This window comes from Lissotriton helveticus, chromosome 2_1 (assembly GCF_964261635.1).
Source record: "Lissotriton helveticus chromosome 2_1, aLisHel1.1, whole genome shotgun sequence".
Taxonomy (NCBI): domain Eukaryota; kingdom Metazoa; phylum Chordata; class Amphibia; order Caudata; family Salamandridae; genus Lissotriton; species Lissotriton helveticus.
The window spans coordinates 60,076,626-60,099,604 of record NC_136059.1 but is presented as its reverse complement, the minus strand read 5'-3'; the positions used below and the strand labels follow the sequence as shown (position 1 = coordinate 60,099,604).

The 22,979-nt window shown below is 44.9% G+C and overlaps 1 long non-coding RNA gene across 1 annotated transcript in view; it reads right to left on the bottom strand.

The window, feature by feature from the left end:
* The window catches only part of LOC144819208 (uncharacterized), a 131,167-nt gene extending 121,764 nt beyond the window's left edge, over positions 1-9,403 (bottom strand). The window contains exons 1-2 of the long non-coding RNA XR_013607233.1: positions 9,330-9,403; positions 5,740-5,823 (exon numbers count right to left, since the gene is read on the bottom strand). This is a non-coding gene — a long non-coding RNA (uncharacterized LOC144819208). The remainder of the gene's footprint in view (positions 1-5,739; positions 5,824-9,329) is intronic.
* Between the last annotated feature and the right edge of the window lie 13,576 nt (positions 9,404-22,979).

Genomic DNA, 22,979 nt, shown 5'->3' with positions numbered 1-22,979 from the left:
AGTTTTAATAAATGTACAGGTTTACTAGGTTTCCCTATGTGCCAGCTGTGCTAGTGCCCAAAATCCTCAGGTAGGCACATTGCTAAAAACAAGACTGTGCCTAATGGGCCTTCTGCAGCCCTGGGGTAAATCGGGGGGGGGGGTGGGAGGGGAAGGGTTGCCCCGATATGCCCCCATGGGGGGCTGAATGACTTTGGTTATTTTGTTGGTGGTGGTGGCATTGGTATATCCATTCTGGCCAGCGCCCATCCCCACACATAAAAAAGCCAGCATAATCGCTGGAGCCTATTGGGCTTTCTGCCCCTCGGGGCAAATCAGGGGCTACTGCCCCCATCAGCCCTCCGGGGGGGCAGAAACACTGTGGCATTTTCGGGGGGGGGGGTGATGTGGGCATTGGCATGCCCATTCTGGGCTGACCTCATACCTGAGTTTAAAAAAAAAAAACAATCCTGAGGCCTAGTGGGCTCTCTGCCCCCCGAAAGAGAGATAAGGGACTATTGCCCCAATATGCCTCCAGGGAGGGGCAGAAAGACTGGTAATTGTTTTTGGGGAGGGGGCTGCGCAGAATGATAATGATAATGCCATCACCCCAAAAACAATTACCAGTCTTTCTGCCCCTCCCTGGAGGCATATTGGGGCAATAGTCCCTTATCTCCCCTTCGGGGGGCAGAAAGCCCACTAGGCCTCAGGATTGTTTTTAATAAAAAAAGATTCCCTTATTTCTAGTGGGTTTTCTGCGCCCCGGGGGGGGGCAGATTGGGGGGTACTACCCCGTCTGCCCCCTGGGTGGCTGAAAGACTGACTTTTCTCTGGAGGAGGGTGGTGGCTTTGTCATGCCCTTTTTGGACAGTCCCCCACCCAACATCAATAAAAAAAAAATCCCTGGTTACTAGTGGGCTTTCTGCCCCCCAGATGGGTAGAAAGACTGTTGTGCCCAAAAGAAAATGGGGGAAACAAAGGTCCTTGCCCAAGGGGCCTCTCCCCCCCTCACTGGTGCTAGTGGGTGGATCCCTGCTTGGGGATCACCATCTTGGGGTGATCCCCAAGCAGGGATCCACTGGGAAAGGGTACCATTGGAAAGCGGAGATTCTCATGAAGGAACCATTCTGTTATGAGCATGGAAGGGATTAATTAGTTATCGGGTACATATTTTGGGTCAGCTTTTTGAAGCCAGGGTAGGTCGCTGATGGATCTGAAATTTTCAGGTATTCAGGTTTGCCAATTGTTTTATGAATTATGGGGGGTATCTGACTCAGTTTTAGATTGTTTGGGAAGGAACCTTGAGATAGGGAGTAGGAGTGTGCAAAGTCACTTAATTATGTGTCATCTTATTTTATCAACCCATTGTTCATAGATCTAACCCCTTAAGTTTTTTTTCCAAAACTTTATTCCCACCCGTATTCACATCTTATTAGAAACATTTGTTTTATTTTGTCGTGAACAATCACTCATCCAGAGGTCTTCAGTGCTTGTTCCCAGGGTATGTAACTTTTGTGGGAGAATGCTGTATGGAAGGAATTTTGTGGATCCCTGCACATTCCTGTAATTTAAGTAACGGAAATGCAAAAACAAAAAATAGTGTTTCATTCAATGTTATGTTACGTCTTTGCAGGTTATTCTAGGAAAGAAAAAAATCTGTGATATCCATGAACCTACATGTCCCTGGACTCTCCCGAGTTTGTAGTTTTCAGAAATGCCTGTGTTTCATTTGTTTTCCTCAAGGCCGCCAACTGGGGATAAAAGGAACTGGTATCCCACTTGCAAAACCAGGTTTTTTTGTAATAGATAATTCACAATACATATTGGCCCCTTCCCTCTCGTGGGCAGTTGGCTCTCCCACACAGGTGAGTTGGCACTGTTTTCGGGAGACCTGGGTGAACACCATACATTAAGAAATGTGTGCCACCCCAGTCATCCCACAACTTTCCCACACAGAAACCTGAGGAGAAAATATGTTTTTGACAAATAATCAAATTTACAAGGAGTTCTGGGTAAGTTAGCCTTCTGGGATCCACATTAAACCACCACATATTATTCCATTTGTGACCAGTTTCCAAAATGATGTAAGGGCAGAATGTGTTCACTACAGCGAGAGTGTGCACTGACAGTAAAAAGTAGAAATGACCAAAACATGATTGCACACCTCAGCCATCCCCAGTCAATCACAGGAATACTGGTTGGGTTTGGCATGAGAGCAAGTGCATGGTTAATTGAAAAACTTTTTGCACCAAAGACATTACTAAATAAAATCTATTAAAGTAATTTTTTATAATTTTAACATCAAAATAAAGAACTAATGACTTAGTTTATGAGACGTAAAGCCATGTCAAGACACCAACCTCTTTACAGTCCATTCACATGCATTTCATGAGTCAGAGACAGAAAACCATTCACAATGCCAGCTGCATCCCCTACACAATACTACAATTACAAACAGGGCCCATCACTCTAATATGCCAACAGCCCTAACACACCAATCACATCACCAAACAACCAAACATAAACAAAACTTACGAGCACATCTGAAGCAAGTCAACACACATACTGGCCACCAGCCACCAACACACTGCTAGTCCACAAACACCACCTACAGATGCAAGTTCAGACACAACAATCACACCGCCTGGAAGTGGATGAAATTAGTTAATCGGTGTTTCAGTGGTGATTTGTGTGTCTAGTGACATTCTGCTGGTCACAGCACACGGATACCGGATGCCAAGTGCAAGCTCACATACACAACCAGACAAGCGTCAGTCTACATACACCACCAGGCAAGCATGAGTCTTCACTCACCATCAGCCAAAAATCAATCCACACACGCCGCTAGCCAAGCACCAGTCTATACATACAACCAGCCAAGCGCCTGACCATCACACCGCCAGCCTAGCGTCAATTCAGCAACACCGCCAGCCAACTGCCAATTCACCACACTTCCAGCCAAGCACCAGTCTACACACACAGGCAGCCAAGAACCTGGCCATCCACACTGCCAGCCAAGCGCAAATTCAGCAACACCGCCAGCCAACTGCCAATCCACGCACACCTCCAGCCAAGTGCCAGTCTACACACACAGGCAGCCAAGAACCTGTTCAAGACACCACTAGCCAAGCACCAGTCTACATGCACTGCCATCAAACAAGAAAACACAAACCAAAGAGGTGAAAAACCAACTATGACTACAAACGCAACAGGTCTAACTAAATACATCAAAAAACCTCCAACTGTGAAACTGAACAAAAAATGTAAAACTCTAGAGACCAGTCAGTCCACTTTTACTCTTGTGGTTGCTCTCGTACTTAGTACGATGAAAAAATCCCAGGTACACATAGCCCAGGATAAGAACAACACTCAGGGCAGTACAAAGGACTCTTCATTTGCAGAAGCTAATCCCAATCATGACTCATGGTTGCAGGAAATATAGCAGTCTTAATCAAAGGAATAAAAGGGAACAATGTGAGGACAGTGATGGCTCCCTTATCGATTCCATTAACATATTTAAATCTCAAGAAATTCTTCACCTCATCCAGATTTGTGGGAGTCCACAGGCTAGCTCTAGAGGGGAGCTTAAGTATTGCACTGTTGTCTTTCAAATACTGTTCAGCAGAAAAATTAGTCTGGGCAACAATCTCATCCAAAAATACATCGTCCATAAACAACTAACAGAAATTTATAGGCAAAAAGTTTTCAGTATTGACTCTACACCCTGTGATGCCACTAAAGGCAGGCAATGCTGGGGGCACCATGTTGGGGGCAACCCAGAGTTCAGATTTCCAAAGTGAAGCATGGCGCTCAGACCAATCACAATGCTGCATTGCAGCGGTGTGATTGGTCAGGAGAGTCTGAGTGCTTACCAAACCCAATGCTGCATTGCAGTGTTGTGATTGGTCAGGGGAACCTGGCTGACTGCTTCCTGTTTCATTCCCGAGGAGAGACGCAGCTGTAAGATATGTTTTTTTTCTTTTTTTTTTATAATCCCCTTGCCCCCCTCACTCCCTGCCTCACTACTCCTGATCATTGACGGCCGTTACTGAAGGGAAGCCTTTCAGCCAAGCGCGTAATCCAGGAGCCTCTTGCTGCACTATTGACATATCAGTGTCTTCCTCCAATTGAGGCACTTCCTCCACCATCCTATCCTGATAGTGGCTTCATCATCAAATGAGTCCTCTCGGACAGAATTTTGATCTAAGTCCTCTGTATCAAATACAGAGTAATTCTCAGAAGCATGGTCAGAGGAAGATTTGAAAATCAAACTAATGTCATGGATCTTTTAATTGTCCCATTGTGGTTTTCCCTAAATTAGCCTAACTATGCTCATTGTGGGTCGCTTTTCCTTTGCACAGGTTACTATATTAACATGCTTGCTTTTGTTGCACATTGTACTTTTGCACAGAGCCTGCATATGTTTTCACATTCTGTTCTTTTTCTGCGATATTGTCTGAACTCCACTGACAAGGTTAAGCAAAAATATCCCTTGTTACTCCTGCTGGCCAGACACTTGCACCTAGACATAACCCAAGAAAGCAGCTGAGACAGAGGGCTTTAAAATGTACCCGTTTTCTAACTGCAGCCAGTGGAGTTTTTTATTGCACTAGAGATCGGTGCAAATTTTGGGATTCCAGTAAGCAGTCTGGCTGCTTCATTCTGCAACATTTGTAGTTTTGCATATAGAGCTCCTGCATATTCAGATATAGACTATTGCAGTAGTCTAGTCTCGACATAATTAGGTCGATGCAGAGCATTCATCTGTGTATGCCAAGGTACAAGATCTGCTGATATTCCTAGAGATATATATTTAATCATGCATGTAATCAATTAACTTCACTCACAGGGGAGGTGGACTAGATTACTTTGTATTAGAAGATGACAGAACTTTTTATGGTATATGGATTATTAACCATGCTAATAGTATTTTTATTACGCATTTGTTTTCTAATTGTGGCACGTATACTACTTTTCAGAGCACAATAGTTTGAATAGATATTCAGAACTTCATTTTTTTCTCTTGGTTATCTTTTTGTTGATAAATATGAATGAGAGACCAAAAATGTGTGACCTCTTACCGTTATCCCTGAGAGGGACGAGGTGCTGGGGTGCCAATGCCCTCGTTTCTCTAGTGTGGTTGGGAGGAAAAGTGAGGGACTATAGCCAATCAGTCTTGCGCCTATGGATACTGAAATGGTATGATGACTCAATCTCTACATACTGATGTTCCATGGTCCCAAGCATAGTTCTGTTGCAGATAAAACACCTGCAATATCAACAACCTGCTGAGCCGTCAACCTGCAGTAGGCCATAATCCTTACTAATAAAAGTAACACAAAAAATAAATCAATGATTACCAATACTGTGTAAAATAAATAATACACAAACTTTAGTTTTATAATACAAATCCAAACTACTGGTATATATTAATCTGGAAGGAAAAGTCAATCAATACAAAGCACACAAAGACCTATATATTCAATAGCGATACCACTCACTTGCCTAAGACAGCAAGACCAAGGATCCACTGTGCCTACTCCGCTCAGACACAGCAAGCACCACAAAAGAGTTGGTGGAAAGGAAATAAACATATTACACATATCACAAAGCAGTATAGAATGTGCACAAATCAACATGTTACTTTGAAAGACAATCACACAAAAAGCTAAATATTCAAACATTAGTATAGCAGTTAAAGAAATGCAAACAGGCCAAGGATAAACATTCGATGAAAAGATTACAAAATCAATTGCTTACCAACCACAACTCCACAAACCACAGACTTGCCAAAGCTGCACCAGCAAACAGGATTCACCACCAAGACAAAGGAAACAATTATCTCTATGATAAAAAAAACATGAACACATTAATAAAAATGAAAAAATATCATTGTCATCATCAAAGCCTTTATTCAGTTCATAACAAGACAAACCATAAAATCATCACATTGTTACATTATATTTTACATTTAAATAAGTGTAGTCAGAAATAAATGATAAAACGAGAACAGTTAAAGTACATCACATTATAAGTGATATAACACTACAAACAATTCAATAAAAAGTTCTTAATAAAAAACAATATTCACAAGTGCCTAATTTGTAAAAAATTAAGTGCCAGGCTCTGACCAGGAGGCCACTGCAGTTTGCACCACCCATCGCCCTTGTCATCGCTGCCAAAACAACTACTAACCATCTCTCTTGCATGTAATTGTTACATTTCAGATTATTCCAGGTCCCCAATGCTAAAGGAATGACTGGGGAGGGAGCTATTAGTAATATTTTTAATGTATACTATTTTCCTAAACAACGGTTATACTGCTCATCTCTAAATTACATGAGCAGCGCCACCTTGTGGCAGACTGCCCTAAGTCTGGTGTTGACAATTAGGTGCCAGTGCCGAGCACCGGAAACCAATTTAGTGCTGGTGCTCAGCACCGGAAAACACCGGCACAAATTAAGCACTGACATTCACACACCTTCTGCTGGACATTGACAGTTTGAAAATGATACATTCACTAAATCATTTCAATTCCTGACTCAAAACAGAACAGCCTCTAGATTGTTTCAATATCCATACTCAACAGTGTTTCCCTAGTACAAAGCACTTTTATTAGAAACATTGCTAATAAGAGGATGTAGCGTAATGGACAGAGCTGCCGACTTTGGAAATGAAGAACCAGGTTCAAGCTTCCGCACTGACTCAACATCCTGCTATTCTGGTGGAATCACTCAATCTCCCCATGCATACCACAAAACGTCATCAATGTAATCAATACTTGTTTTTATTTATTAATATTCAAATGGTCAATTTTAGTAGTGTTAACCCATCACATTATAATATACATGTTCTTAAATGATAAGATATCTCAATGCATTTCGCGACTGGCCCTTTATCAGGGGGTATCTCCTGAAATGTAATGAATGTGTAGTGCTATATTCCCAATAGATCGTCAGTATTAGCAAGCATGGAGGGTGGAGCCCCCAGCGATACAAACACAAGATATGGACATACATTTGTAAAACTGCAATAGTTTCGAATTGAACTGGAGAATAACAATAAGACCCACTGCCAGTGATTCAGTGAAAAAAGTAAGGCATGCAACCTCCTATAAATCCAGGTGGTTTCCTAATATCGAGAAAAAGGCTCAAGGAAAATGACCCTTAAACATCCATATACGAACAAAAAAAAGGGGAAACACGAAACGAAAAAGAACCTGTGGAAGTGGGATATGATGGCAACGTAACTAGATGTTAAACAAACCGCAGTGTCTTGGTCATGAAAAGTATGAACGAACCACTCAGCATGGGCGGAATCTGCCAAGGTGGTCGCCATAGTTAGCGTCCATGGGATAAAGATGCGAGTCTCCCGGTCAAAGAAAGACTTGAGGGCAGATTTACAAGCCCCTTGGCGCCACTTTTGCATCATTTTTGACATGGGAAAAGTGACGCAAAAGTGGCGCAAGGGGCTTGTAAATAAGCCCCTAAATTCTTACCTCCATATTCTGAAACAACTGCTCTGCATTAGTGGAACATGCAAAGGCGAACACCGTAATTCGCGGTACACGGTTTAAGAATACAAAGAGATGGAAAGAAGACAGGCTAAAAAAATGGTGAGCATCATTTTGGAATCCAAGATAAAAGAAAGGTCGGAATTGCTTGAAAAGAAGCGGTAAAAATATGAATGATGATAGTAAAGACTGATGTTAATGAGCAGACCACCATGAAGTGGTCCTTATTAGCTTCATAGCTTCAGTGCAGGTGAAAGCTTAAACAAAAAGTGCTTGGATTAAAAAGTGTACATAGAATAGAAAGAGGACAGGCTGGAACCCCATGAGTGCCCTCCTAAACAAATTAGCCTACAGAAGAAAGGCATTGTATGGTAGATGACAAAGAAGAAACTGTTCAGTAAACGAGAATCATAATAAACAGATAAACAAATGAATGAAAGGAAGAAAAGAAGAGAAGAGAAAAAGGTAATGCAGAAGTTTCAACAACATTTTTAAAAACATGAACACAAACCACACACGTTTAGAAGAATGCGAGCACAGTGCCATATTAGATTATAAGTAGAATCTGATATTTCTGTCCGCCCTTCGTGTTAACCCTTGCGGTGCCTGTCGTTCTCCATAGCCTCGGTTCATTCAGTTCAGAGCTCGCATCTCTCAGTGACTCCACCGCTACCCAGGGGTTAACGTCCACATGAACAGCCGGACTATTCACCTCTTGGGTTCGGCTCAGAGCTCAGGCTTAGGTTTTCACTTCGGCGCTTGCATCACTTCCGGGGTCCCTTGTACCCCCTGAAGGGCACCCCCCACAATGCATAGGGGCGCTTTGCCATAATGGACGTCTGGCATTGGACGGTTGGATTGCAATATCAAACAGACATGCATTATAATATTGAACACTGCAATTTTGATGACATAAAACGGATGAACTTTGGATATGAATTTGGATGTTTTAATATCTGAAATCATTTTCTGAAACGCAGAATGCATCCCTCAGCAGGCAACAACGTGGTGCATTCTGGGAGCTTCCCCTTCGGTGGGGAGCGCTGCTGATGGAACAGGGGCCTGCGTCACATCCCATAATACCATGACGCCACGTGAAGGAGTTCATTTCTGTGCAAATGCTTGGATGGATTGGAAGTGCACAGTGATTTACTTTGTGGTATTGTGCTGTTCATTCATCTGTTCATCCTGGTGCAGCCCCTGTTTTGACTACTTTCAGGCATGAAGCACTTAAAAGCAATTCACTTTGAAGCGCTATGATACATATGCTGTCTGTTCATCCACCTGCAGACTGGGCTCTTTTCATAGGGAAGCTGTGTGCAGTCAAGTGTCTCTGAACTAGAAAGTGCCTAGAAGTGAGACAGTACAAATGGGGGCACTGTAGAAGGGTCTTCACTTATTCATGGATTCTGCTTTAGGCAGATGGAAGCTGAAGCCGCAGCGTTTTCTTCCCATAAGAGGAGGGGAGGTGTCTTCATGTGGGGAGGGGGCTCTGACGGGGGCCTGTAGCACCAGTCACAGCAGTGCCCTGAGTCCATGGGGCGCGCCTAGAAAAGTCCAGCTTCTCATTACTCGTCTGCCATGTGTAAGTCTCGCTGCCTATTTAATATTTTGTTGTCAGGTACATGTTTTTTTTTATCATAGTACAAAGCCATTTACCTAATCTCCCCTCTAAAAAATAACAGCACAATACATTGACTTTCTTAAAAAAAAACAGACTTTCGAAACTTATATTGCACAGCTATTCGACATGCTACAGCTTAAAAGAAAGAATAGCTTATTAACTGCAAGGGCAAAACCAAATGCATTTACCAATGCTTGTTTTTATTAAACTAACCGTGAAAGAAATCCACCTCCTCCTTTGTTATTCCCCCTCCTGCACGAGGAACACAGTGAGACTTTGTGTCTTAGGGGACCGGGCAATGTCTGCACAGTCCCTCTCTGAGCCCTCTTCTTATAGAGAATGTTGCATCTGTGTGATGAAACATTGCATCACAATTACACTATAGCGCACAGATGTGAGTGCAGAGGCCTGGTCAGTCACCTTGCTTATGTTTTCAAGGAACATCATAACCAGTTCATTTAATTTTGGAACTTTTTAGGAGGAAGGTACACACATATTATTATAGGCCTTCGGTGTTTTCCAGGGATACCATCAGAACACAATTGATGTAGGTGCTAACCTTGCATGTAGAGTATTGCAAATAACAAAAGAAAACTGCAGATCAGTGAATTGTGGCATGTTTAAGTGAAGAATACTACCTTACCTAACTTTCTGTGTCTTAACATGATCGTGCGCGCAGACATGTGCACTCCCATGTCCACAATCATACATATAAAGTGAAAGTGAAGAGAGGTTCAAACAGTGTGTCACCACAAAGGTGGAACCACCAGAGTAAAAAAGGGAAGGCAAGGAAAATCAAAAAGTATACCTAAGAAGAAGAAGAGCTGAATCGAGGAACTAGTACCACAAAACTACTGAACTCCAAGCAGTTTATAACTAACTCCACTTCAGTTCTGATCTCACAGATCAATGTAAATAGCAAGGTTGGCAGCACAAACAATCATTACTCTAAACAGACTTGCAATCAATCAATCAATCAGGAGTTTGTTAAAGCGCGACTACTCACCCGTAAGGGTCTCAAGGCGCTAGGGGTGGGGGGGTTTGGGGGGTGTGCAGGTTCCATTCCATCAAGGTGGGGGTCTGTCGAAGAGCCAGGTTTTGAGGTTTCTTGCGAAGATGGGGAGCGATGTTGTCTGTCTGAGGTGTAGCGGAAGGGCGTTCCATGCTTTGGCCGCGAGGAAGGAGATGGAGCGGCCTCCCGATCTGGTCTTTCTGGTGCGGGGGACCACAGCGTAGGAAAGCTGGGCTGATCGTAGGGTCCTTTGGGGTGCGTGGAATTTGAGTCGGCTGTTCGGGTATGCTGGTCCGGTGCCGTAGAGGGCCTTGTGTGCGTGGGTGAGCATCTTAAAGGTGATTCTCGCCTCGACGGGGAGCCAGTGGAGTGTGCGCTGGTGCTGGGAGATGTGGCAGTGTTTTGGCAGGTTGAGGACCAGTCTTGCGGCGGCGTTCTGGATGTTCTGTAGCTTGCGGATGAGGTTTTTGTTTATTCCGGCGTAGAGTGCGTTGCCGTAGTCGAGTCTGCTGGTGACCAGGGCATGAGTGACTGTCTTTCGGTGTTCGAGGGGGATCCATTTGAAGGTCTTACGAAGGAGGCGGAGGGTGTGGAAGCAGGAAGATGAGACAGAGTTGATCTGGCGGTCCATTTTGAGCTTGGAGTCCAGGATGATTCCCAGGTTGCGTGCGTGGTCTGTGGGGGTTGGCGGGTTTCCGAGAGCGGTGGGCCACCAGGTGTCACTCCAGGCGTCGGGGTTTGGGCCCATGATGAGTACTTCTGTTTTGTTGGTGTTTAGTTGTAGGCAGCTGTTTTTCATCCATTTGGCGACGGCTTCCATGCCTTCTCGCAAGTTGCGTCTGGCGGTGTTGGGCTCGTTGGATAGGGAGAGGATGAGCTGGGTGTCGTCTGCATATGACACGATGTTGAGTCCGTAGGTTCTGACGATGGGGGCAAGTGGAGCCATGTAGACGTTGAAGAGCGTCGGGCTGAGGGAGGAGCCCTGGGGGACTCCGCAGGTGATAGGTGTGGGGTCCGAGAGGAAAGGGGGGAGTCTGACCCGCTGCGTCCTGCTGGAGAGGAAGGAGCAGATCCAGTCGAGGGCCTTGTCCTGGATTCCTGCATCGTAGAGTCTGCGTATTAAGGTGCGGTGGGAGACTGTGTCGAACGCCGCTGATAGGTCGAGGAGGATGAGGGCTACTGTTTCTCCTTGGTCCAGTAAGGTGCGGATGTCGTCTGTTGCGGCGAGGAGGGCGGTTTCCGTACTGTGGTTTTTTCTGAAGCCGGATTGGGAGGAGTCGAGGATGTTGTGTTCTTCAATGAATGTGGCGAGTTGGCTGTTGATGGCTTTCTCGATGACTTTCGCTGGGAACGGGAGCAGGGAGATGGGTCTGTAGTTTTTGAGGTCGGTGGGGTCCGCTGAGGGTTTCTTTAGGAGGGGGTTGACCTCGGCGTGTTTCCAGTCGTCGGGGAATGAGGCGGTCGCCAGGGAGCGGTTGATGGTTTGGCGGAGCATGGGTGCGATGGTGATAGCGGCTCTGTTGAAGATGTGGTGGGGGCAGGGGTCCGTGGGGGCCCCTGAGTGGATTGACTTCATTGTCTTCAGTGTGTCTTCGGTGGTGAGGGCTGTCCAGTCATCAATCGCTGGTTTCCGGGTGTCGGGGGTGGTTGGTGAGGGTTCAGTGTGTTGGTTGTCTTCGTCGAAGTTGTCGTAGATGCTCTTGATTTTGTGGTGGAAAAAGATGCTGAGTTTGTCGCAGAGGTCTTGTGAGGGAGGGATGTCGGTAGACTCGCTGGTGGGTTGGGCGAACTCCTTGATGATGCTGAAGAGTTCCTTGCTGTTGTGTGCGTGGGTGGAGATTCTGTCTTCAATCACTTTTTTCCTCGTTTCTCTGATGAGTTGATGGTGGCGGCTCTGAAGTTGTTGTGGGCTTCTGTGGATTTGGTGTTTCGCCAGGCCTTTTCGAGGCGGCGGCATGTGCGCCTGGACTCTCGAAGTTCGGTGGTAAACCATCTGGCTTTCTTGGCACGGGTATTGTTGTTTTTCTTGAGGGGGGCTATGGTGTTGGTGCTGTCCGAGATCCATCTATGCAGGGTTCGGGCTGCGGTGTTGGGGTCGTCGTTTTCCGCGATGGTTGGGGTGGAGTTGTTGAGTGAGGAGGTGAGCTGGTCATCGGTGATTTTGGTCCAGTTTCTTTGTGGAAGCAGGTGCTGGTGTCTGTGGATGGTGGGTGTTCTGAAGGTGAAGTGGACGCAACGATGGTCGGTCCATGGGAGTTCGGTGGTGTGGCTGAAGGTGATGGAGTTTCCTGTAGTGCAGAGGGGGTCGAGGGTGTGTCCTGCTGAGTGCGTGGGCTCGGTCACGATCTGGCGGAGTCTAATGTTGTTGAGGTTGTCCAGGAGGGATGTGGTGTTGGGGTCCAGTTGATTGTCAAGGTGGAAGTTGAGGTCTCCCAGCAGGGTGTAGTTGGTGGATGCGATGGCCTGCGGGGAGATAATGTCCGTGATGGAGTTGGCGAAGGGTCCGCAGGGTCCAGGGGGTCGGTAGATGAGGGTTCCTCGAAGGGCGGCGGTGGGGCTGGCCAGTATCTTGAAGTGAAGGTGTTCCATCAGTTCTGTGGACTCGTCAGGGAGTGTGCTCAGGCGGAGGCTGGATTTGTGGACGATGGCGATTCCTCCTCCTGGGTGGATGGGGCGGTCCTTCCTGGAGATCTTGTATCCTTGGGGGATGGCGATGGCGATGTCTGGTCCCGAGGTGGTGTTGGTCCAGGTTTCGGTGAAGAATGCTACGTCTGGGGTTGTGCTGTCGAGGAGGTCCCAGATTTCTGTGGCGTGTTTGTGGAGGGATCGGACGTTGAGGAGGATGCATTGCAGGGTCTTCAGTTCGGTTGTGTTCTTGTGGGCGGGTTGTGCTGGATCCGTGTTCTTGGCGGTGCTGCAGGTGTGCCGGCAGCGGTGACAGCTGAAGGGTCCATGGGTGTCGGCTGGTGATGCTAGCTTGCAGTTGTTGTTGCAGCCTGGGTTGAGTGCGTGGAGTGCTGCTGGGTCGTAGCGTTGGCAGGGCGGAGGTCCAGGGTTCCTGGTGCTGGTCGCGGACGGGTCGCAGACGGGCGCAGACGTGCTTGCCTTTGATGCGCCTTCGGTGCACCAGCTGCGCGGCCGCGTAGTGGCCGCCATTAAGTAGGGGTCGGGGAGGGCTGGACAGCTGGGAGGCGGGAGCAGGGAGGGGAGCTGGATTGGGCCGGTCGTGCTGGGGGGGAGGGCCGCGGGGGCAGCAGCGGCGGGGAAAGGTAAAGGGAGGAAAGAAGGGATAAAGAAAAAAGGGAAAATAGGCAGAAACAAGGCACAAAAGAGCAGAGATGCAGAAAAGAGCAGAAAGGTGAAAGATAGAAAGGGTAAAAAAACGAGTGAAAACGAGAGAAGGAGCAGAGGGAGAGAAAGGGAAAATGGGCAAAAATAAGGCACAAAAGAGCAGAGGTGCAGAAAGGTGAAAGATAGAAAGGGGAAAAAAACGAGTGAAAACGAGTGAAGGAGCAGAGGGAGAGAAAGGGAAATGGGCAGAAATAAGGCGCAAAAGAACAGAGGTGCAGAAAGGTGAAAGATAGAAAGGGGAGAAAAACGAGTGAAGGAGAAGAAAGAAAGAAAGGAGACAGAGGTCCACTGGACCACCAGGGATGAGGCGCAGGGAAACCTGCGGGTGGAGAGGGGCTCGATCACCAACACTCAAGAGTGCAGGGGCAGGGGCACCTCACTTAATGGTGGAGCTGCGAGGGTGGGAGAGCAATTTCACTGACAATGAGTCAGTGGTCTTGCTCGCCTGTCCCCGCTGTGGCCGCCATTAAGTAGGGGTAGGGGAGGGCTGGACAGCTGGGAGGCGGGAGCGGGGAGCGGAGCTGGATTGGGCCGGTCGTGCTGGGGGGGAGGGACCGCGGGGGCAGCAGCGGCGGGGAAAGGTAAAGGGAGGAAAGAAGGGATAAAGAAAAAAGGGAAAATAGGCAGAAATAAGGCACAAAAGAGCAGAGATGCAGAAATGAGCAGAAAGGTGAAAGATAGAAAGGGGAAAAAAACGAGTGAAAACGAGTGAAGGAGCAGAGGGAGAGAAAGGGAAATGGGCAGAAATAAGGCGCAAAAGAACAGAGGTGCAGAAAGGTGAAAGATAGAAAGGGGAGAAAAACGAGTGAAGGAGCAGAAAGAAAGAAAGGAGACAGAGGTCCACTGGACCACCAGGGATGAGGCGCAGGGAAACCTGCGGGTGGAGGAGGGCCTCGATCACCAACACTCAAGAGTGCAGGGGCAGGGGCACCTCACTTAATGGTGGAGCTGCGAGGGTGGGAGAGCAATTTCACTGACAATGAGTCACTTGCACAGGCAGGTGAAAATGGAACAACAGCAATGTAGCTATGGACAGCAACACAATGATGATTTAGGAACCACGCACATATCAGCAGCTCTGTTTGATGGTCCTTCTGCTATGCTGCTGACACTCAACTTAACTCATACTCTGCCTCTCTGACAAGATGTCCCCCATCCAGAGCTAGTTAGTCACCTGCTTGATAAAGTTTCTGACAGGTTGGAGAAAAAGGGCCTGGGAATCAGAGAGCAGGAGAGCGTCACATTTACAGTAATATAGCTCTCTCTTCCCCTCTCCCTAGCTCAGGGGCAGAAATATGCCTCTGTGCGTAACACAGACACCTTTGCACCATAGTGTAATGGTGTCTCTGTGAGTCTAGCATAGATTGTGTACTGGAAGGGACCCCTTTCAGTACAAAATATTCTGCTTAGATTAACTCTGAACCCTTTACCACTTTGTATGAATGAATGAGGGTATTTGTAAAGTGTAGTATAACAGTGTCATATGGTAAGTTAAAAATTCCAGGTCTTTAAAAGCTTATTAAAAGTGGGTTCAATGTGTCTATGTCTAAGCTGGGTCAGCAGGGAATTCCATGCTTTCGTGCCTAACACTGCCATTGTCTTTCCCCCTATTGTTTTCAATTTAAAGTAAGTGGGTGCTAACAAATTCTCCACCGAAGGCCGCAGGACTCGATTAGTAGTGTATGGTGTAAACCTTGATCTAAGGTATCCTGGTCTTGTGGCTCTTGTGGCCCTAATTTTTTATTTTTTTTATTTATATCTTTACAGCAGCAAAATAAAATAAATAAAGACAGCCCAATACTTAAATATAACAGATTCAGGATTCAAAGTGATCACGAAAAGATTCCCAAATGCTGAGACCGATCTGACGTTTTTTAAATCCTTTAACAGAAAATAAACTCCATTCTAACGTATATAAATTATACATTTTAGCCCGCCATAACTTAAATGCTGGGGAATCTTTATGAAGCCACTCACTGGCCATACAGAGTCGAGCAACAGACATGGAAAAAAATATAAATTGGCGGTGCTTATGTAATACATTCAAATGATTATTAGCAGGCAGCATCCCTAATAACATAATTACGGGAGTTATTGTCAGCCTGGAATTCATAACTATAGACAGAAATTTCTCTATATCAGAGATAAATCTAAATAATTTACAACAGCTAAAAAAAATATGCTACTATCTGCATTGTATCCCCCGCATCGGAAGTACTTTCCATCAAACCCAACTCCCCATTTAGACATTGGTGCAGGGGTGTAATATAAATCAAATATTGTTTTGAAATGAAAATGAAAAATTCTTTATTGTATAGTTAATTAAAACCATTACAATGTTCCAAAAGATAGAATGCATTTCCTTCACGTGCTGTAATGAATTAGATATAAGCAATTGATACCACATTTAAAAAAAAATGTTTTTAAACCACGCAAAATTGCTGAATTGTAACTGTAACCTATATTATCCTTTCAATAAATTCTCAAAATTGGTTACAAATTTGGTTAATTGACAAATCATTTCTAGATCCTCTGAGTTCAGAGTTTTTCTAGTATTGCTAATCGACAGGTGCAAATGCCTCTTTCATTGAACTTCCTCCTAAGTAAATTCCGGCGAAAGCACTCTAACACCGGGTAGATGGGTGGATGCATTTCAGGTGTTTAAAATCCTGAACTGATGCTCCACATAGGTTGCAATCCTTTAGCCAGGGGTCCTCCAATAGGTTGATCAACATTTGTGGGCAATTTCCCCATGCGCAGCTCCAAGTACTTTGATTTTAAATGGGGGGAACCAAGGCTTAGGTAAACCACTGGCTCAAGCCTTGTATAGGATTGCAAAACCATCCATGCGTGCGCACGTCGTCTTAAGGTTATTTTGTCTTCAAATAGTGAGTGCGAGTTTGCCGCTTTTTTCACAATCTGCTGGAATGATGACAATGGTAGTTTCCTTTGGCAGACATCTGCCATCTTGGTGATTTTTAGAGAGGCATTTAGGTAATTCGCACAATGTGATTTAGGATCGTTTTGCAAGGCTTCCCAGAGTGCCGAGTTAATTTCTAAATCACGATTGAGCCATATTTTGTACCAGAATTTCATTGTCTCGTATTTGGTGCTGTAATCTAAACTCGAGACGTACCTGAGCTGGTGAGGCATCACATGGCAATCGAAATACTCGTTATACACTCGTATTTGAATTTTATCTAGTATTCGTGCACTGTTTCCATGATGGACCACAACGTTTTTAAAAATATTGTTTTGAAAAATTGTACCTTCAAGTTGGCTGACATTAATAACTCCCTAGAAGTGGCTAAAGCCTTCTCCATAGAAATGCTGTGTTCTCCCAATATCCTGGACCATTTATCATTATATTTATCAAGATCATCTGGTCTGTATGACAATAATAACTGATATAGCGCCCAATTTTCTCCTGTCGTCTAACCATCTCTATAAGAGAATGGGTTGCAGAATTAACTTTTGTCCGAACTAAAAAGTCCCTAATCTGAAGAAATGTAAAAAACTGCAGTTTGGACAAATCATATTGTTTTGCTAATTCATCAAAAGATTTGCACATCCCCCCAAAGGAAAAAAATCTCCTATTTTAGTGATACCTTTCTTTCTCCAGCCATGAATTATATTGTCCCCAAACATAGAGGGTAAGATCTTTACAGCATTAAGGGGCATATAATATGATATTTTCCCCAGTGAGTCAAACTTTTTTATTGTTTTCCTTACTTTATAAGCACATACAGAACTATAAACTGTGTGCGCTTAAAATAACTCCCATCAACTTCTCTAACTAGATATTGTCTAGCAATTGGGCCTATAAGCATTTCAAAAATCGTTGGAGCCGCAGCTCTAGTCATAGCTCCCTCCCCCGTAAATAACACCCGCATTTTTAACAAAAAACAAGTATAGAAATATAAAGCAAAATCAGGTATAGCTAACCCCCCTCTCTCAACTGGAAGCGTCATAAAGCGCATTGCACGTCTAGGCCTGCCAGGAGTCCAGATAAACTTTCCACAAATCGATTGAAGATGTTGTAGCCTGGCATTTGTTACTTTCAAATGAACTGAGCGTAATAAGTATAGAACCTTAGGTAAAATATTCATGTTTATAATATTGCTGCGTCCAATTAGCGCAAAGTGTTAGCGCCCCCCATTTGTCTAATGATTCTCTAACACTCTGTAGCAATGAATTCCAATTGACGTCCATCACTTCAGACATAGAAGATCGTATTTTAATGCCCATGTAAGTCACCTCCCTTACTACTCTAGCATCTAACCATACAATATGATTTGAGCACAGAATTTGTGTTTTTTACATATTAAGTTTGTAGCCAGATAATTGACCAAACACTGTTGCCAATCGTTCTATCTCTGCTACGGCTAAGGAGGGGTCTGCAGTAGTCACAGATATGTCATCCGCATAAGCGAAGGCAGAGAATTGGTAATTGTGCACTACAAAAGGTAATATGCATAGATTATAAGCTAATTGTACTATACAAGTATTAATATAAAGGTCAAATAAAAGGGGGTAGCAGGCGCAACCTTGCCTGGTACCCCTGGTGATAGACGCCACATCAGACAATATGCCCATAGCAGACATTTTGGCATTAGGGGTTATATAAAGTGCCTGTAGGGCCGTTATAAATCGGTTACTAAATCCACGTCGATACATCAATCGCCAAAGATAGTCCCATTCCACACGATCAAACGCTTTCTCTGCATCTAATAAAATCAAACCTAAGTCCCTCTTTTCAATGCATGCAATGTCAAATAATGTTATAACTTTATTCACGTGAGTAACAGTTCCTCGCTGAGGTATGAATCCATGTTGATTTAAAGAGACTAATGAGGTGATTACTTTGGATAACCGATTTGCCAGGATCTTAGAGTAAATCTTGCAATCGCAATTTAGCAGCGAAATTGGACAGTATGATCCCACCAAATCGGATTCTTTACCCTTCTTGCAGAAAACCACAATAGTGGCTTCTGCCCAAGATTTGGGCGGATGGCCCAATTGTGCTGCACGAAACACCTTCAGCATCTCGTCCTTTATTTGATGGAAAAAAGCCTATAAACCTCCGCAGAAATCCGATCAGGACCTGCCACTTTTCCTAAGGCTAAACTATTCACAGCATTTTCCAATTCTGCCATAGTAATCGGTGTGTCAAGTTGCTCCACCTCCAAAGGGTCTAACTGTGCAAGTCCCTCCAATAAAGAAACACTTTCTCCCCCCTCTTTCCTCCTTGCTGCATATATAGGTTTGATTTGATTTGTTATTTATAAAGCATGCGATTGCCCATGGGCGTCTTGGCGCTGAGTAGACGTAGCAGACCAGCTAGCTTCCAGTTAGATATTTACAAGCCAGGTTTTTATTTCTTTTCTAAAGGGCAGTAGCGAAGGGCTGTTTTTGATAGTCGTTGGGAACATATTCCATGTCCTAGCTGCGTTTAGCAGAAAGTTCCTCCCTCCCCACCGGACCTGTTTAAATCCAGGCACCTGAATCAATTTTTGATGACTGGATCTCAAGGTCCTAGATGGCTCATACCATTTCAAATGATTTATCAGGAACTGACAACCAATTCCATGGAGGGCTTTGTATGGCAGACACAAGGATTTGAATTTTACTCTTTTTCCTATTGGGAGCCAATGTAGAGCTCTCAGTCTATAAGCTATTGGTTCATACTTGGGAATGTCCAACACCAGCATAGCTGCTGCATTTTATAGACGTTGTAATGTTGCCAGCTGCTTTACCTGGATCCCAGCATATAGCGCGTTTCCAAAGTAGAGCCTAGATAGAGCCAGCGAGGTTACCACTGTTTTGCACGACTCCTGGGGGACGAACTCTAAAAGTTTCCTGATCATTTTCAGAATCTACCAGATAGAAGAGGCTAATTTGTTAGTTTGTGCCTTGTATGTCAGTTTAGTGTTCAGGAGTATTCCTAGATTTTTAACCTTATTAACTGGGGATGGACCCTGGCCCAGGCTGTGAGGCTACCATTCCTGGGACCAAGTTTGCATGTCTGTCCCCAGCAGCGTGACTTCACTTTTGTCCCCATTCAATTTAAGGCAATTACCCTGCATCCATTGGAAAATTTGTTCCATGCATTTCTTAAATCTGTCAGCTGTCTCTTTGACATTGTTTGTAATTAACACCACGATTTGGTGTCGCCAGCATAAGAGATTGGGAGGATGCCACCGTCCCTTATTATTTCCGCCAGGGGTGCCACATATTGGTTAAATAGAGTGGGACTTAGCGACGACCTCTGGGGTACACCGCATGGAGAGCTGAAAGATTTGGATTTTGCCTCTCCCCGCTCTACCGTGAAAGTCCTGTTGGACAGATAGGAGGCTATCAGAGTTCGAGCCGACTCGGGCACGAGAGATACGATAAAAGCCCTTCCTCCGACGTCCAATATACTTCTAAGTTCCTCTGTGGCCATCAGCAGGGCTGTTTCCGTTCCATGCCCTTCTCGGAAGCCAAATTGTGAGTGGTCTAGGACATGTGCCTCCCTGAGAAATTGGGACAGCTGCCTGTTCAATAGTTTCTGCAAAACCTTAGCAGCAAAAGGTATTCTTGCGATGGGTCTATAATTGCCCGGCTCTTGTGGGTCTAGGGTGGGTTTCTTTAATAGCGGCAATACTGACGCTGTTTTCCATGCCTCTGGGAAGTGAACGGTTTTAATTATTTCAGTGAAGAGTAGCCCTTACTGCTCACTTAGTAGTTCGGCAAACAGGTGCATCACCTTAGGTGGACAAGGATCAGATGTGCCCCCGGATTTCGTTAGCCTAACTACCTGAAGAATCTGTTCGATGGAAGGTGGAAGAAAGTGGAATGAGTGGCCACTTATAGGTAGTGAGAGGCCATCATTCAGTTTCCTGATGGGTTGTCTAAGAGTAGGATTAACTGTCCTTTTGAAGGACTCCTGTACCCTACCAACTTTGTCTACAAAAAATTGGCCCAGGTTATTTCAAAACTCTGAATTTATTTCTGTTAAATCAGAGTTGTCAATTTTTGTTAATTTTTTGACTATGGAGAAGAGTTATTTCCTCGATTCTTTTGCATCCTCTTTTTTTTGGAGTGAAGTATTTACTTTTTTCTGCTGTTATTAGTTTCTTGTAAATGGCCAGAGAAGGTTTGCAGTTCTCTCGTGACCCAGTCTCATAGTTCAGCCTCCATTTTTTTTTATTTCCTGCAGATTTGTTTTTGCGATTTTTGCGCATTTGAGAACCATGGCTGGGAAGGCATTTTCCTCCTTGATGTATTATTTTTTGGGGAAACTGCTAATTTTATGGCAGCGTCGATCCAACTTGAGATTTGGTTTGTGGCTACTTTGCAGTCTTTGTCAAGTTCCGGGATTGACTTTGTTAAATGGTCCTCAATAATAGGCAGGTTATTTTTGACCAATTAGGAGAAAAAGTTTGCTTGTAGGGTGGTGCGGCTGCTATTATTGATTTTCCTGCTTTTATAGCAAACATTATTATCTTATGGTCAGACTATGGCACTGGTAAGATTTCTAGTAATCTAATATTCTTGTTAGATGTGAAAATCCCATCGAGTATGTGACCTGCTTTGTGTGTGTTTTGTGTTACGATCTGTTCCATATCTAGATTAGACAGTGCGTCTGTCAGTCATGATAAACTGGTGTCAGAGCTCTTTTCCAGGTGCAAGTTGGAATCACCCAGGACTCCAATAGCATTGACCTGTGACTGGATTCCAAGCCAGATTTTTATTTTTTCTGACTCTGCAACTTGCAGGGACTGCTTTCCAAACAACTTTGTGTGCTGTTTCACTACCTCCTCCACAAGGACCTGCAGTTCCTTTTGACTGAATTTCATTTTCCTCTTCCTTTCGCATCCTTCTCTTTCTGTGTCCTGGCTGGCCATGGTGCAAGATTTGCAGATAAAATACAGGCAGTGGCTCTGTTGCTCTCCTCTGCACTCCCAGCCTCTACAAATGGTTCTGATTTTGTGCACCTTCCTTAGTGTGGCCACTTCCTGGTTGGGAGGGGTGGTGGTTGCACAGGATTGGCTGATTCCTCAATTGCTGTTGTTTTGAATTTCCGATTCGGTATTTACCGATTTGGTATTTACCGATTTGGTAATATTTACCAATTTGGTATTTACCAAATCGGATATACCAATCGGTATTGTGGAATCTGTAAATATTTACCAATTTTTACTGAATTGGTCAAATTTACCAAATTTTTACGTACATCGGAAATTCTGATTCCTAAATACTGATTCGGTAAAATTCGGTATTTAGGAATCGGTATTTCAAAGTTACCTACATATGGCCCTATATCGACATTATGAGGCCTTGAGAGAGGCGGAACGTGCCCTGACTGTAGGGATTGCGTCGCATGAGAATGATATCCTAGAATTAGAAAACACAGTCGCTAAACATCGGGCAAATATTCTGGGGTTTTGGAATGTGGAGAATGCTAGAAAATATCTAATATTTAAACAGCAAAATCACGAATATGGGGAAACTATTGGCAGACGTCTGGCTTTACGACTGCTTATGAAAGAATCTACCTGAAATATTCACTCATTGAAGGATCAGAGCGGGCGTATGCAGCATGAACCACAACAGGTACTTTCCATCTTTCAGCAGTTCTATTCTGACCTATATTTGGAGACCACACTGCTCCTCAAGACGTGACGCTGCACACTGCAGACATTGAAGTGCTCAAGAAGCGGTGGTATGATGTCAGGAGCATTACCAAAATGAAGATGGCTGATCTAAAAAAAACAAGCCAGCCAGACAGGAGGAGGAAGGAACATGACACCTGCCCTAACAGAACTTGAGCAGCTCGTAAAATCCACGATAGAGCCAGAAAGTGTCTGTGGAACTGGGGGATGCAGACAACTCTGCCAGAGCTGCTACCAAACAAAGTAAGAAGCATGCACAGCATTGTGCACCCCCTAATACCCCATCCCAAAGCCCCAATAGGCTATGTGAATTCCACTCCAGTACACGTTTTTGTTCAGAGCAGCAATGCATTATGGGAGATGTAGTCATTGAAACCCCTATCATGACAGGAATCGCACTGAACAACAAGGCATGTGACACACATCAGCGATAATCAGGCAGAGGACAATGAGATAGTGAGGCAGAAATTAATTTTAATAATTGCAATGCAGGGCTGCAGGAACACTGAGCTAATGTATCATTTCTGTCCACAGGTGAGACATCCGCAGGACTGCTCAGGACATGGGAGAAAGGGAACCCTAGAAGGACATAACTGAGAAGGCCAGTACGAGTGCAGGGTATACAACACCACCACAGCCAGCCTCGCCACCACAACCAGGCTCGCCACCACAACTAGCCTCGCCACCAGAGCCAGCCTCACCACTACTGCTAGCCTCGCCAGCAGCAACTCCACCTGCAGTGGTCAGACCTAGGAGGCGTGCTGTTGCCAGACTGCCGTAGTTTGACTCGTCCTCAGAAGACACGAGGGGGGGGGGGACTACTGTGCCACTGGATGGCAGCAA